Below are 13,272 nucleotides of genomic sequence, written 5' to 3'. Positions count from 1 at the left end.
ATTGCTTGAAGTATATAATAGGAAAGAAAAAAATAAACCACATTTTCACTTTCATGTTTAGTGACTGAAAAGCCTATAGTATTCTAACATAGGATGTGCACCACACAAAGTGTTTGTTTTTTAAAAAGAAAGTACTTTACAGTGACTAGAAATAGGGTTTGTAGACCAAAACATAAATGTACATGTTGGCATGATGAAGACTGTTTAAAACTGTACCAAGTGCCTTCTGCTAGGAAGACAGCCAAATAAGCTTTTCAGGTGATTGATTGCATAGCAATAGCTGCCTGGGTATAACTGGAATATTCTCCTTCCCAGAGAACATCATCATCAGCAAGAGTTACACCAGGCTAATGTGTCTATGAAAGTTTTGCAAGGACGATGCTGAACAACTTTTTTTTTCCAATGGCTCATAGGTGAAAATGAATGCACTACCAATGGCCCTTCCACTGAACACAAAATGAAAGCTAGATTTTGAAATAAATTTCAGAATTGTTTGTTTTACCATGTTAGAATATAAAGTAAGAGATAAGAATCCTGGGTGTCAATAGTCACTCGTGTAGCTGTCTGAGGGCTGAATATAATAACAGGTAAGAGAGAGAGGCCTGTAATAAGCAGGAGACTTGCAAATAAATCATAGGTCAGTTATATTTTGTGCAAGATAGTGTGAATCCTATGGTAATACACTTCTAAATTAAATTCACATGATGAAATATGAGCATGAGGAATACTGGAATTCTTTGAGCCTCACATTAATACTGGATCTCATTTAAGAATTAATCTTAGTGATTGTATACATATAGCCTTCCTGAGCAGGTCAGTTGGTAATTCTAATGTGTCATTTGTTTATTTTACTTAAGGAATCAGCTGGAGGGGATATTCAGTCTCCTTTAACATCAGAAAGTATTAGTGGGACAGATGACAAGACAGTGATGCCAGAAGTGCTGCAGAACTCAGAACCAAGGGCTAAACCAACCCAGAACGCATTGCCATTTATCCATAGGTACAGATTTCATTCCTACATCCTGATTAAGTGATATTTATCTCCTTCCTTGTTAAAGGGACCTTCTCCCATGTTGTGGCTTCCACTTAGCAAAGTTAAGAATTAAATTACGTGATTTAAAAAGAAAATATTAAAACTTGGCTTTCAGATGTGCAGTATAATCTTTGTTTTCATAAAAACCAGGAGGAAATCTCTTTGAATAAGATTTTAGGGGACATTATTTTATAGCTGAATTATTTTATTAGCTGAATGCGAGCCCTTGGACACTGGTTAGTGATGCAGGTGTCCATTTAACAGGAAGCATTATTTCAGTGTTTTAAATCTTAGTAAATTGCTTCATAGAATATTCCAATTAAATTATTTTTGCACACATTTTCTTTAAATGACTGATAGGATTGGATGTCAGCCTTTCACTGATGAGTTGGAAGAAAAGGGATTCTTCCGATGCTTTCAGATTATAAAATTTAAAGCAGCATTTAATTGAACAGTTCACTAATAGTTGAAAATACTTTTTTCCACTTTTTTTTAAATATGAGAGAAGTGTATTTCTACTTCAAACAGTTATAATTCATTGCACTAGGAATACTGTACTCTGTTCTTTAAGAAAACTAGGATTTTTAATTTAATGATACAAATAAGGAATTAAAATGGGTCTATTTTGCTTATTAGAAATTATCATAAATGAGACACTGAACAAAACATATTATGTACTGAGACCATAGAGACTAACTTTAAATATTTAATAAGCCTAGAGAAAAGCTAGAAATACTAGATTTTTTTTTTCAACATGGTCTGAATCAGTTTAAATAGAGTTTATCTGGAAAAATAATTTACATTTTCAAATAAGAAAAAAAGTATACTTTTTTTATTAGTAATTGTGTTTATTTTTATACTTCAGTTGCCACTAGTGCATCTATTACATGTTTTACAAGAAATAGTTCTTTATAAGATATGGTAGGTGTCCGGAAGATCTCGGGTTGGAACGTGAGAGGTGGAAGGTACAGAAGAGGTGGGCACAGGGTGGAGTGAGAAGAGGTGCTAGTGGTAGCAGATATAAGCACATGGTGTAAACAAAGGTTTGGAATAAAGTATCATCCATGTTGAGTGTGTGGTGATCCTTGTCCCCTCAGCGAGGGGGGGAGCTGAGTAATCCGTGCGGGCGGCCTGGTGGTGTTGCCGGTGGCAACAATAAGAGAGCTCTGCATGTTGAAAGAGTATTACAAATATTGCACATAAGTGTTCTGCAACGAATCGCTGTTTGTGTGTTAGAATTCTCTATAAATATTTTTGTGAAGTTGTGATAAATTCCACAAAGGAGTAGTGGTGTTTGTGTTTTTTTTTTTTTAAAAAAAGGACAGCTGCAAGATCTTCCCTCTCACTTTGCATATGTAAATATGCTTTCTTCTATGCCGACATAATAATTACACTTTGCTGTGCATTGACCATGACTGAAGATACTTTTTCAAACTACCCAGTTGAAATTTTTGTTGGTGTAGAACAGAGGTTACAAAATTTTTACATTTTGTATTTTTCTGTCTACTTCATGTATGTCGTGTGAGTGTCTGGCTTTAGTAGATTGTCCTGTTAAATAACACTATCTAGAATTGGTCCTCCATCAATAACTCTGCATTTTGAGGGTCACTTCTCATGATGATTCTTATGAGAATCCTTTGTCTTGCTAATAGTAACTTCAAGTTTGTTAGTGAGCTATTACTGAAGAAAATATAAAGTTCTTAAATCCTTTGAAATTGATAGAATTTTGGATTAGCTGAGGTTTTTATTATAAATAAATATTATGAATAAGTAATTATAAATAAATAAAGATTCATATAGGTTACTTTAATTTTTTAATACTAAAAAGCTTAAGTAAGAGCATTTATATTATTATTCAGCCCAGATAGAAAATGCTTTCAGGTGCTTTTTGATTGGTTTTTTTTTCATATAGAAAGAAAAGAATCCTTTTGTGGGTGTATGAGTGTCAAGGAACACTGTCCCAATCAGAGGGAAATTACCATTGTAAAAGATGTATATTCCAAAAGATTACAGTTATTTCCAAGGCACTATTATGTTTTTTGATGACAGAACTTAGACTGGAAATCAGCTGCTTTGATTGGATTTAATTGTTAGCTGTAATGGAGGCTCTCTAAAATGGCACTATGCAAATCATGGACAAAAGAAATGGAAAGTGAAGCCTCCAGGATTGTGGTAGTGCTGGTTAAATTGGCATGTTTTTCTACGGGCATTCCATAATATTGAATTGGCAACTGGGTAGACATAGCTTGCTGCTTGAGCTGGCTGGAAGGGTGCTCCCTGCAGGAAGTCTGTTTGCCCCTGATTTAAAAAAATAAAAAATAAACAAAACCTTACACTTCGATCATTGGAGACTCCTTGGGCTTTTCATGTGTTAGGGGTACAGAAAGGGATTGTGCTCCTCCTTGTTTCCTGCCCTTTTGACGCTGCTGTGTATTGGTGACACTCCATGTGTGATGGAGAGGAGTTGCCACACTGAACCCTTTCCCTGCGTGCCCTGGTAACTCCTGCTGATAAGTGAGCCTCTTCCACATCCCTGCGTTTCAGCAAAGTTAAAGTTTAGCCAGTGCTTCTGAGTACAAAGGATAATGCTGGAAGGGCATAGGAGTGTTGTTTTATGCATGGCAATGCTTTTTACATATTTGCTTTTACTTCTGGAGCTGTTTATCAATCGCTAGGTGCTTTTCAAAAGAAAAGATGGTATGGTCTTCCTTCCCATGAGTTCAGCTATAGGGGACATGAGAGTTGCTGAGGCTGGCCATGCTTCACTGAAATAACACTAGCATAACAAGTTAATTTCCTACACGATTAGGAAATATATATTCTGCTCTGGTGTGATAGTACATACCTATCCTGTGAAGGTCCAAAAGGAGTGGTCCACAGTATAAGGCTGGAACACGTGTGGGGCCACCTGGGAGGAGCCCAGACAGCCATGGGGCAAAGGTTGGAGCTTCATAGGAAGGACAACATGCCACAGCATTGCATGAGGACGGCTGGTGAGGTGGGAACTGCATTGCTACCAAGAGGGTTGGCAAGCTTAGTCAAGTCCAGACACTTCTGCAGCAGAGGAGAGGGATAAAGGTTTGAAGTGGATTATTGTCAAGACAGTGATCTAGGGAAGAGATTTTCATGTCTGTATGAACTGGAAGGGTCTGAAAGGAGTTAGCAAGGTCAAAATGAGAGGTGTGGAGTTCCTGCTTTACTCTGCATCTTACTACTTGTCATTTTTCATCTGCACATGCCAAAAAAAATTCTATTTCATTTTGTTGTAATACATCCTCTCTAGCCAGATATGTCCTCTTCTGCAAGCATTCTTCCCTCTGCTTTGCATGGTTTAGTGTACGTAGTTGGAGGCTGTGTTATTTCAGCAGAGTAAGTGTAAACTACTTCAATATTTATTTTCCGACCATTTATACACAAAAGCTGAAAAAAGCATTATTTAAGGCACCGGAGTTTTGTTATTAAATCTTTATTTTTTAATTATTTCAGTAAATAATAGTAATTATTGAAATTAACATTCTCCAGTATATGTCTACAGTTGTATTCATATACCATGAGCATAACAGAGAAAAAATCTAGTTGCTTCAATTTATCCTTATCTGGAAAGTCCTAATGCATTTCACAAACAGTGTGACTCTACTCAACTGCTTGAGAAATAATGATATTATAGGGTTATGAGCCTGTTGACGCTACCGACAACATCACCAGGCCGCCCACACGGATCACTCAGCCCACTCCCGCTGAGTGGACAAGATCACTACATACTCAGTATGGATGATGCTTTATTCCAACTAATTGTTTACACCATGTGCTTTTATCTGCTAACACAAGCACCTCCTTTCACTCCACCCTGTGCCCACCTCTTCTGTACCCTCCACCTCTCACGTTACAACCTGAGATCTTCCGGACGCCTAGAACATCTCCCCCTCCCTATGCTCGATGACTCCAGTGTCCTGTGGCACGGGCTGATACATAATGTGTCTGCCCAGCACACATGCTAGCTGAGACAATTGCGGGAAGATATAAACAGGTGCTGGTCGTGTTCCACTTCACTTCCCAATCTCGCCAATAGTTGAGTGACTCCAGCTGGATCTGTGTCACAAGCGAGCACTCCGAAGAACACATCAATCTGCAAAAGAGACTCAGTAGACCATTAGACTCATATCTCTGATCGTATTCATTTCACCGGGACCCACTGCTGGGTTCCCTCCTTTTCTACACAAGCATACCCTCGGCCCAGGCATCTAAGCTTCCACCCTGACTCCCATTCCCCAGTGTCGATTTGCCACAATTTGACTGCTGATAATTTATCTACTGCTACTGTCTCTTGCTCCCTAAATTGTGCTTGCGCCAGTATGGGTCCTGACCCTCGAACAAAGTGGTTAAGGACATACAGATAGCACATTAAAATATCATGTTGCCTATCGGGGGGAGTTCTATGTCCCATGCTCTCCCCCTCCCTAAGACGGTTGAGCTGTACTTTTAGAGTAGCGTGAGTGCGTTCAACGATTGCCTGTCCCTGGCTATTGTGAGGGATACTGTGCACCAATTTGATCTGCCAGGTTTGACAGAATTCTTGTGTCACATGGGAGGTGTAAAAAGGCCCATTGTCAGTTTTAATTTGTTCAGGACATCCTAGGACAGCTATACATTGTAGCCAGTGCCTAATCGCATGGCATGCTGTGGCTGGATGCATGGGAGTAGCTAGTATGTAGCCACTGCAGGTGTCAATGGTGACATGGAGGTGATGGTTGGGATGAAAGGGCTCATAAATTGTGACATCCATTTGCCAGATCTGATTCGGGAGCAACCCTCGGGGATTAACTCCAGCTTCCCATGGTAGTGCCGAAGCACATTGAGGGCAAGCAGCAACTATCTGCTTTGCCACTTGGAGAGGGGTCTTGGTCTGATGATGTAGAGCCCGCACTCCACAATGCAAAAAGGCGTGTAGCTGTCTGGCTGCTGGGAAGTCCCTTTGAGCAGAGATAGGCCATACATGCATTGCTGCTTCGTCTACCTTTTGGTTACCTTCGGTGAAAGCCCCCAGAATATTGGTGTGACTGTTGATGTGTATAATAGAGCAGGGGGCAGCACGAGTTTGTAAGGCATTCAATATGAGGTCTGCTATACTGGTAGAGGCACAAATGGCTTGTGCACACTGTCAAACTAGTTCAGCAACGAATCTCGAGTCGGTGATGATATTGAGTGGCGTTGAATGCCATGCCTCTAAGTCAAGGGCGACAGCCTTGTCCTCCAGATATTGCACCAATTTTGTGGCATCAGTATGCAAGATTTTCCCCCATCTGTCTCCCTGTTTCTACACCACTGCCGCTGTGTTGGTCTTTGATGAGGCATCTGTAAACGTGTGTCTTTATAGTCCCATGCAGCTCCTTCACAACCTTTGTTTCTAGGGGAGCCCGTTCATATCTGCCCCCACCAGTCACTGAATCATGTTAGAATGTTAGGGGTTGGAAGGGACCCCCAGAGATCACCCAGTCCAACCTCCCCCCCCTCTTCCCCCTGCAGAAGCAGGTTCACCCAGAGCAGGTCATATAGGAACATGCCCAGTCCTGATGACCTCCAAGGAAGGAGACTCCACAACCCCTCTGGGCAGCCTGCTCCACTGCTCCATCACCCTCACAGTAAAATAGTTTTTGGTGGGTTTTTTGTTTGGTTTTCTTTGATTTTTTTTTTTTTTTTAGGTCATAACTCAAATTTTACTAACAAGCATCAGACTTTTATAATCAGCAGCAAAGGTAGCATGTTTACATTACTTCTAATTGGTCCTTTCTCTAAAAGCCAGGCGCGCTTTCTGCGATAACCCTTGGGGTTTCACATACTGCTTCAGCCTCCTCCTTGCTTGAGCTTGTTATCATGTAGCCATTCTTTCTTTTTCTTTTCTCACAGAGCGGCTCAAGGACAATCTGCACATTAGTTCTCAAAGCATGGGTTGTTCACTGTTACCAGGCCGTGGCCTCTTTCACACAGAAATTCCTCCACCATTCCCCCTTTTTCTGAGTAACTCATGCCTGGTAAGCTTCTTTTTATACACTGAAAAAAAAAAAGCACAGCTGACAAACAAAATTATTACACTTGTGCTAAAAGTAAAAATCTATAGCAGCTCTATTTTGCAAGGTTGAGTGTCTAATACTATTTACATCACTAATCAAGCCTTCTAATGTTATTGGGGTTTGATTAGTTTGTTTGCTAAGCCAGCATCCTAATTTGCATAGCTGAGTTAATAAAGCAGATGCTTATACACACCCAGGATGGGATCCACATTCTGTCTAAAATTTTTTGGTATTGCAAATAAAAGTAAACATAACAGAAAAATCTATCTTTATAGATCCCAATAATTCTAACTTCTGTGGCTCTGTTGTTATTGTTGGTAACCATGAAATGATCAAATCCCAGTTGTTAACTTTGCTATTACCATTACCAATGAGTCCAAAACACAAATCACTTTTTATAAACCTTCTTCACCATCTTCAACGGATTGAGGATGGAAAGGATGAGCCCAGCGGTCCATGAGGGCTAGGGCCGGTGGTGTCGGCGCGCAGGGGGCGGGGTGGGGGGGGCACTTCGGAGAAACTTAACGGGCGCGGGAAGCAGTTGCGCCGCGGCGGCTGTGGATGGAAGGGGCGGGGGGCGGGTCTGGCTCACTCCGTGCCGTCCCCGGCGCCGGCGGCGCAGCCGGTATTACTCTCTCCTGCGTTTTCTTTTTCTTTGTCTCCCCTCGAGTGCCCGATGGTGCCTAGTCTAACACGGGGTCCCGACCACCCACTCTCCCCTGATCATCCTGCGCCGTACCTCCACCCGACTCTTCCCGCTCGGCATTCCCCGCCCGCATCCTCTGCAACTCGTCCCAGGGGTAACCCGGCGGGCTGAACTCGACTGGGAAGCAACTCTCCCGCGGGGGCTCTGCTCCGGGGACGCACCCCTCACTCTCCTCCTCGCTGTCAAGTTTATCACATTCCGCGTCCCCACATAGCGACGGACCAGTCTGCGCTCCCAGATTCTCCACTTCCACGCTCATTTGAGCCTCCTGATCACTACAAACTCTCTCCTCTGCCTGCGCTTTCCGCCCCTCCCCCCGGAGAGCTTCCTGCGCCGACAACCAAAACCGTCTCTCCTCTGCTGCCTTAGTCAGAGTCCTCTTAACCTCCCCCCACGCTTTAAGATGCTGATCCATCCCCTTGGTCCCCTCTAAGGCAGCCTGAAACATCTCCTCCTCCATTGCCGTCCAATTCTGGACACTTAATAACTTTGTGGGTACCTGTACCGCACCCTGCCTCCGCATCCATAGGATGCACGTGGCCATGGGCATGCAATGAACCTGCATGCCCACATCAGACGCCATCACCTTAAGTACCTTAATCACTTGTTCCAACTGTGCCATGGCTGCAGATGCCCTGCGTTCCGCCGATCATATCGGGGTCACCATATGTTGCTGCTACCGGCAACATCACCAGGCCGTCCGCTCGGATCACTCAGCCCACTCCCCGCTGAGGGGACAAGATCACTGCATACTCAGTATGGATGATGCTTTATTCCAACTAATTGTTTACACCATGTGCTTTTATCTGCTAACAAAAGCACCTCCTTTCACTCCACCCATGCCCACCTCTTCTGTACCTTCCACCTCTCATGTTGCAACCCAAGATCTTCCGAACGTCTACAACATATACTAATTGCTATTATTGCTGAGGGAGACCAAAGGTAACATGGTCATCACGTTCGCTAGTAAATGCACATACAAATCGTTTTGGACAACAATGTTTCCAAATCATTGTGTGAATAGGCATCAAGATCGTCAGTCTTCCCAAACTGCACGGTCCCCCTTGTGATCTCGAGGGTATTCCAGGCCATTCTTGGTCCACACAAATCAGAAAAATTCCCTTTGGTAACTGTATAGGCACAAGACTAGACCTGGATCTTTTTGGTGAAGTATAGTTGCACCAAGATGTCATGTTCTTATACACACCCAGGATGGGATTCACATTCTGTCTAAAATTTTTTGGTACTGCCAGTAAAATTAAACATAACACAAAAATCCATCTTTATAGATCCCAATAATTCTAACTCCTGTGGCTCTGTTGTCATTATTGGCAACCATGAAATGATCAAATCCCAGTTGTCAACTTTGCCATTACCCTTAACTAAGGGATTTATTTTTAGTGCATCTGGTACAGGCCATTGTGCCACATCTAATGGAACTCCCACCAAACAGGTAGAAAAAGGATTATCTGGAGTGGTCATTGATAAACATATTGTAGACTGATTGATTGCTTTGGCCAGTGTAACCCACATGTTTTGCTTGGTTTGTTGAAATTGCCTAAAACCATTTATCACAATCATTTGAAGCATCAACAGTATGGCAAAATCCATTTTTTACTCCTGATCAAAAAAAATCCTTCACCAATGAGTCTAAAACACAAACCACTTTTAGAAACCTTTTTCACTTTATTTTTTTTAATGTGTCACTGACTTCTCAATGTCAAGATGTTCTGTTCTTTCAAGTTCCATTCCTGACACCTAAAACACCTTAGAAAGTTTCCACTGTAAGAAAACCACTATTCATCATCACATTTACAGCAAAATGCATGACATCACGACCAACAGTTTTTACACTCATTGAGGCAACGGATTGAGGATGGTGTGGCCTCACCAGTGCTGAGTACGGGAGGACAATCACTTCCATAGTCCTGCTGGTCACAGTATTTCTAATACAAGCCAGGATGCTATTGGCCTTCTTGGCCACCTGGGCACACTGCTGGCTCATTTTTAGATGGCTGTTGATTAACACCCCTAGGTCCTTTTCTGTCAGGCAGCTTTCCAGCTACTCTGCCCCAATCTGTAGCATTGCATAGGGTTGTTGTGGCCCAAGTGCAGGACCTGTCACTTGGCTTTGCTGAACCTCATACAATTAGCCTCAGCCCATCAATCCAGCTTGTCCAGGCCCCTCTGAAGAGCCTTCCTCTCCTCAAGCAGGTCTACGCACCCACCCAGCTTGATGTCACCTGCAAATTTGCTAAGAGTGTACTCAACGCCCTCATCCAGATCATTAATAAATATATTGAACAAAACAGGCCTCAACACTGAGTCCTGGGGAACACCATTATTGACTGGCTGCCAGCTGGATTTAACTCCATTCACCATCATTCTCTGTGGCAGGCCATCCAGCCAGTTTTTCACCCAACAAAGAGTACATCAGTCCAAGCCATGGGCAGCCAGTTTCTCCAGGAGAATGCTGTGGGACATTGTGTCGAAGACTTTACTAAAGTCCAGGTGAACAACTTCCATAGCCTTCCCCTTATCCACTAAGCAGGTCACCTTGTCATAGAAGAAGATCAGTTTAGTCAAGCAGGACCTGCCCTTCATAAAGCCATGTTGACTGGACCTGAACCCTTGTTTGTCCTGCATGTGCTGCATGATGGTGCTCAGGATAATCTGCTTCATAACCTTCCCTGGCACTGAGTTCAGGCTGACAGGCCTGTAGTTCCCAGAATCCTCCTTTGAGCCCTTCTTGTAGATAGGTTTTGCTAACCTCCAGTGCACTGGGACCTCCCCGGTGAGCCAGGACTGCTGGTAGATGAAGAGTGGCTTGGTAAACACTTCTGCCAGCTCCCTTAGCACCCTCAGGTGGATCCCATCCAGCCAGATAGACTTGTTTAGTAGAAATCTGTTTAGTAGATTTTTAACTTTATGTTACAACTACTCACTTTTTCAAAGCTTAAATCTTTTAGTTATGTTACAGTAAATATACTTTATGAATCATGTTGAACTCTTAAGTTGGCTTCAAATAAAAGTTTTGAGGGGTATTTTTGATATTTTTTAATTTGTATTTACACTCAAATCCTAATATTTGGATGTTCTTTACAGTCTTATGGATAGCTTCCTGAACAAGCAGTTCTTACTGTTTTTTTTTTTAATTATTGTTTTTGAATGTTATTTAGCCTGACAACAGAATGATTTCATGTTGTGAAGTTGTTGTTCCCATTGATTTAGAAAGTCTCTGATCCAAGCTCCCACTCAGAGAAGGTCATCTATGAGATCAGACCAGGCTGTTATAAGCTTTATCCAGTTGGGTTTTGAGAACTCCCTAGAATGTAGTCTGATAAATCCAGGCTTTTGAAAAAGGATTTTGTTTAACATAAAAGGCAATCACTGTCTTCACATTGCACATTACTGTAGTGAACTGTGACATTTTAGGGTACACTGGAGAAACTCAGGTAAATTCAATTACTCTGTTGAGAATTAGGGAGCATATTGAGAATTATGAGAAAAGGAGCTCTGTTCATATTAGGGGAGAAGAGCTAGAGATTGACAGATGGTTCCAAAGCCAGGCATCAGCCTCCACTGAAAATGAAATGCCTTGGACCCTGGTGACACAAAAAAAAACCAAGCTCCACTTTATAACCCTCTTTCCAGTGTTCCAATAAAAAATAAATATGAAATATTAACAACGGAGGACATGGATGAGCAAGGTCCAGATGGGGAAACCTCAATGACCAATCCAACACCAACCCCTACACTGGCAAAAGGCAGCAGGCACCGCAAAAAGAAATGATAAGTGCTCATTGTGGGTGACACACCCTGGACAGACTGGAGAGTTGGGTGGGGAGAAATCTAATGAAATTCAACAAGGGCAAGTGTAGAGTCTTGCATCTTGGAAAGAATAACTCCATGTACCAGTGCAGGCTGAGGAATGAACTGTTACAGAGTAGTGTAGGGGAAAGGGACCTGAGGATCTTGGTGGATAGCAGGATGACGATGATCCAGCAATGTGTGTATTAGAAGGGTTGTGGTTAGTAGGTCGAGAGAGATTCTCCTCTCCCTCTACTCTGCCCTGTTGAGACCTCATCTGGAATACTGGGCTCCCCAGCTCAAGAGGGACAGAGAACATCTGGAGAGAGTTCAGCGCAGGGCCACCAAGATGATCAGGGGAATGGAACATCTTCCTTATGAGTAAAGGCTGCAGGAACTGGGACTATTTAGTTTAGAGAACAGAAGATTGAGAGGGGAATCTCATTAATATTTACAAGTATGTAAATGGTGGATGTTAGGAGTCTTTTTTCTATGTTATCTAGTAACAGGACAAGGGGTAATGGGATGAAGCTGGAACACAAAAAGTTCCATTTAAACATAAGAAAAAACTGTTTTACTGTGAGAGTGATGGAACACTGGAACAGGCTGCCTAGGTGGATTGTGAAGTCTCCTTCCTTGGAGGTCTTCAAGACTTGTGCAACCTGATCTAGGTGAACCTGCTTCTGCAGGGAGGTTGGACTAGATGATCTCTAAAGGTCCCTTCCAACCCCTATAATTCTATGATTCTATGAAAAGACAAGTGATGCACAATGCAATTGCTCACCATCTGCTGACCAATACCCAGGCCATCCCCAAACAGCGATCGGCCCATCATGACCAACTCCCCCCAGTTTATATACTGGGCATGATGGCCTATGATATGGAATAGCCCTTTGGCTAGTTTGGGTCAGCTGTCCTGGCCATACTCCCTCCCAGTTTCTTGTGCACCTCCTCGCTGGCAGAGCATGAGAAACTGAAAAATCTTTGATTTAGGATAAGCACTACTTAGCAATAGCCAAAACATCAGCATGCTAACAATGTTATTGACATGAAATCCAAAACACAGCACCATACCAGCTGCTAAGAAGAAAATTAACTGTATCCCAGTTGAAACTAATGTTTTTTTATTTCGCTTTTATTAAGGATAGATACAGAATTAAGATACAGATTTATTGTCTGAAGCTATTTTTGTTTTATGTAGGCAATGCATTCAGATTAAATTGGCCTGAATTTTAAGAGGCTAACTAAAGTAGTTTCCTGCATACACAAACTGTGATCTGATCATTGTGTATGACTGAGACTTAATATGTTCACTTTATTTAGGAAAGATTTTGAAATTTATAACTAGTGTAATTACATGACAACACCATTTGTGTAGCATCTTCTTTCTGTACTCTAGGGTTTTTATCATTCTTGTTTAATTCTACTTCAACACTTTAGGAATCATTTGTACTGGGCTTAACATTCAGCACAGCAGGAAGCTCAGGAAAGTTGGATTTTAAATGTCTTCACATAATACTGTTTGCCCTATCCTTTTCATAGTCTAGGTGTCTTATTAAGGAAAGTGTAATAGAGCTCATAATATTAGAAAACAAATGTGCTCTAACAGTGTCGTGGCATGTAGGCATAGTCTCATGAAAGGATGGGAGCTCAGC

General features: G+C 42.1%; 1 pseudogene; it reads left to right on the top strand.

Annotated features, from left to right (window-relative positions):
* The window catches only part of LOC133628509 (homer protein homolog 1-like), a 175,229-nt pseudogene that overhangs the window by 65,696 nt on the left and 96,261 nt on the right, over nucleotides 1–13,272 (top strand).

This window comes from Colius striatus, chromosome W (assembly GCF_028858725.1).
Source record: "Colius striatus isolate bColStr4 chromosome W, bColStr4.1.hap1, whole genome shotgun sequence".
In the NCBI taxonomy this organism is placed as follows: Eukaryota; Metazoa; Chordata; class Aves; order Coliiformes; family Coliidae; genus Colius; species Colius striatus.
This window is presented reverse-complemented; position numbering and strand designations above follow the sequence as displayed.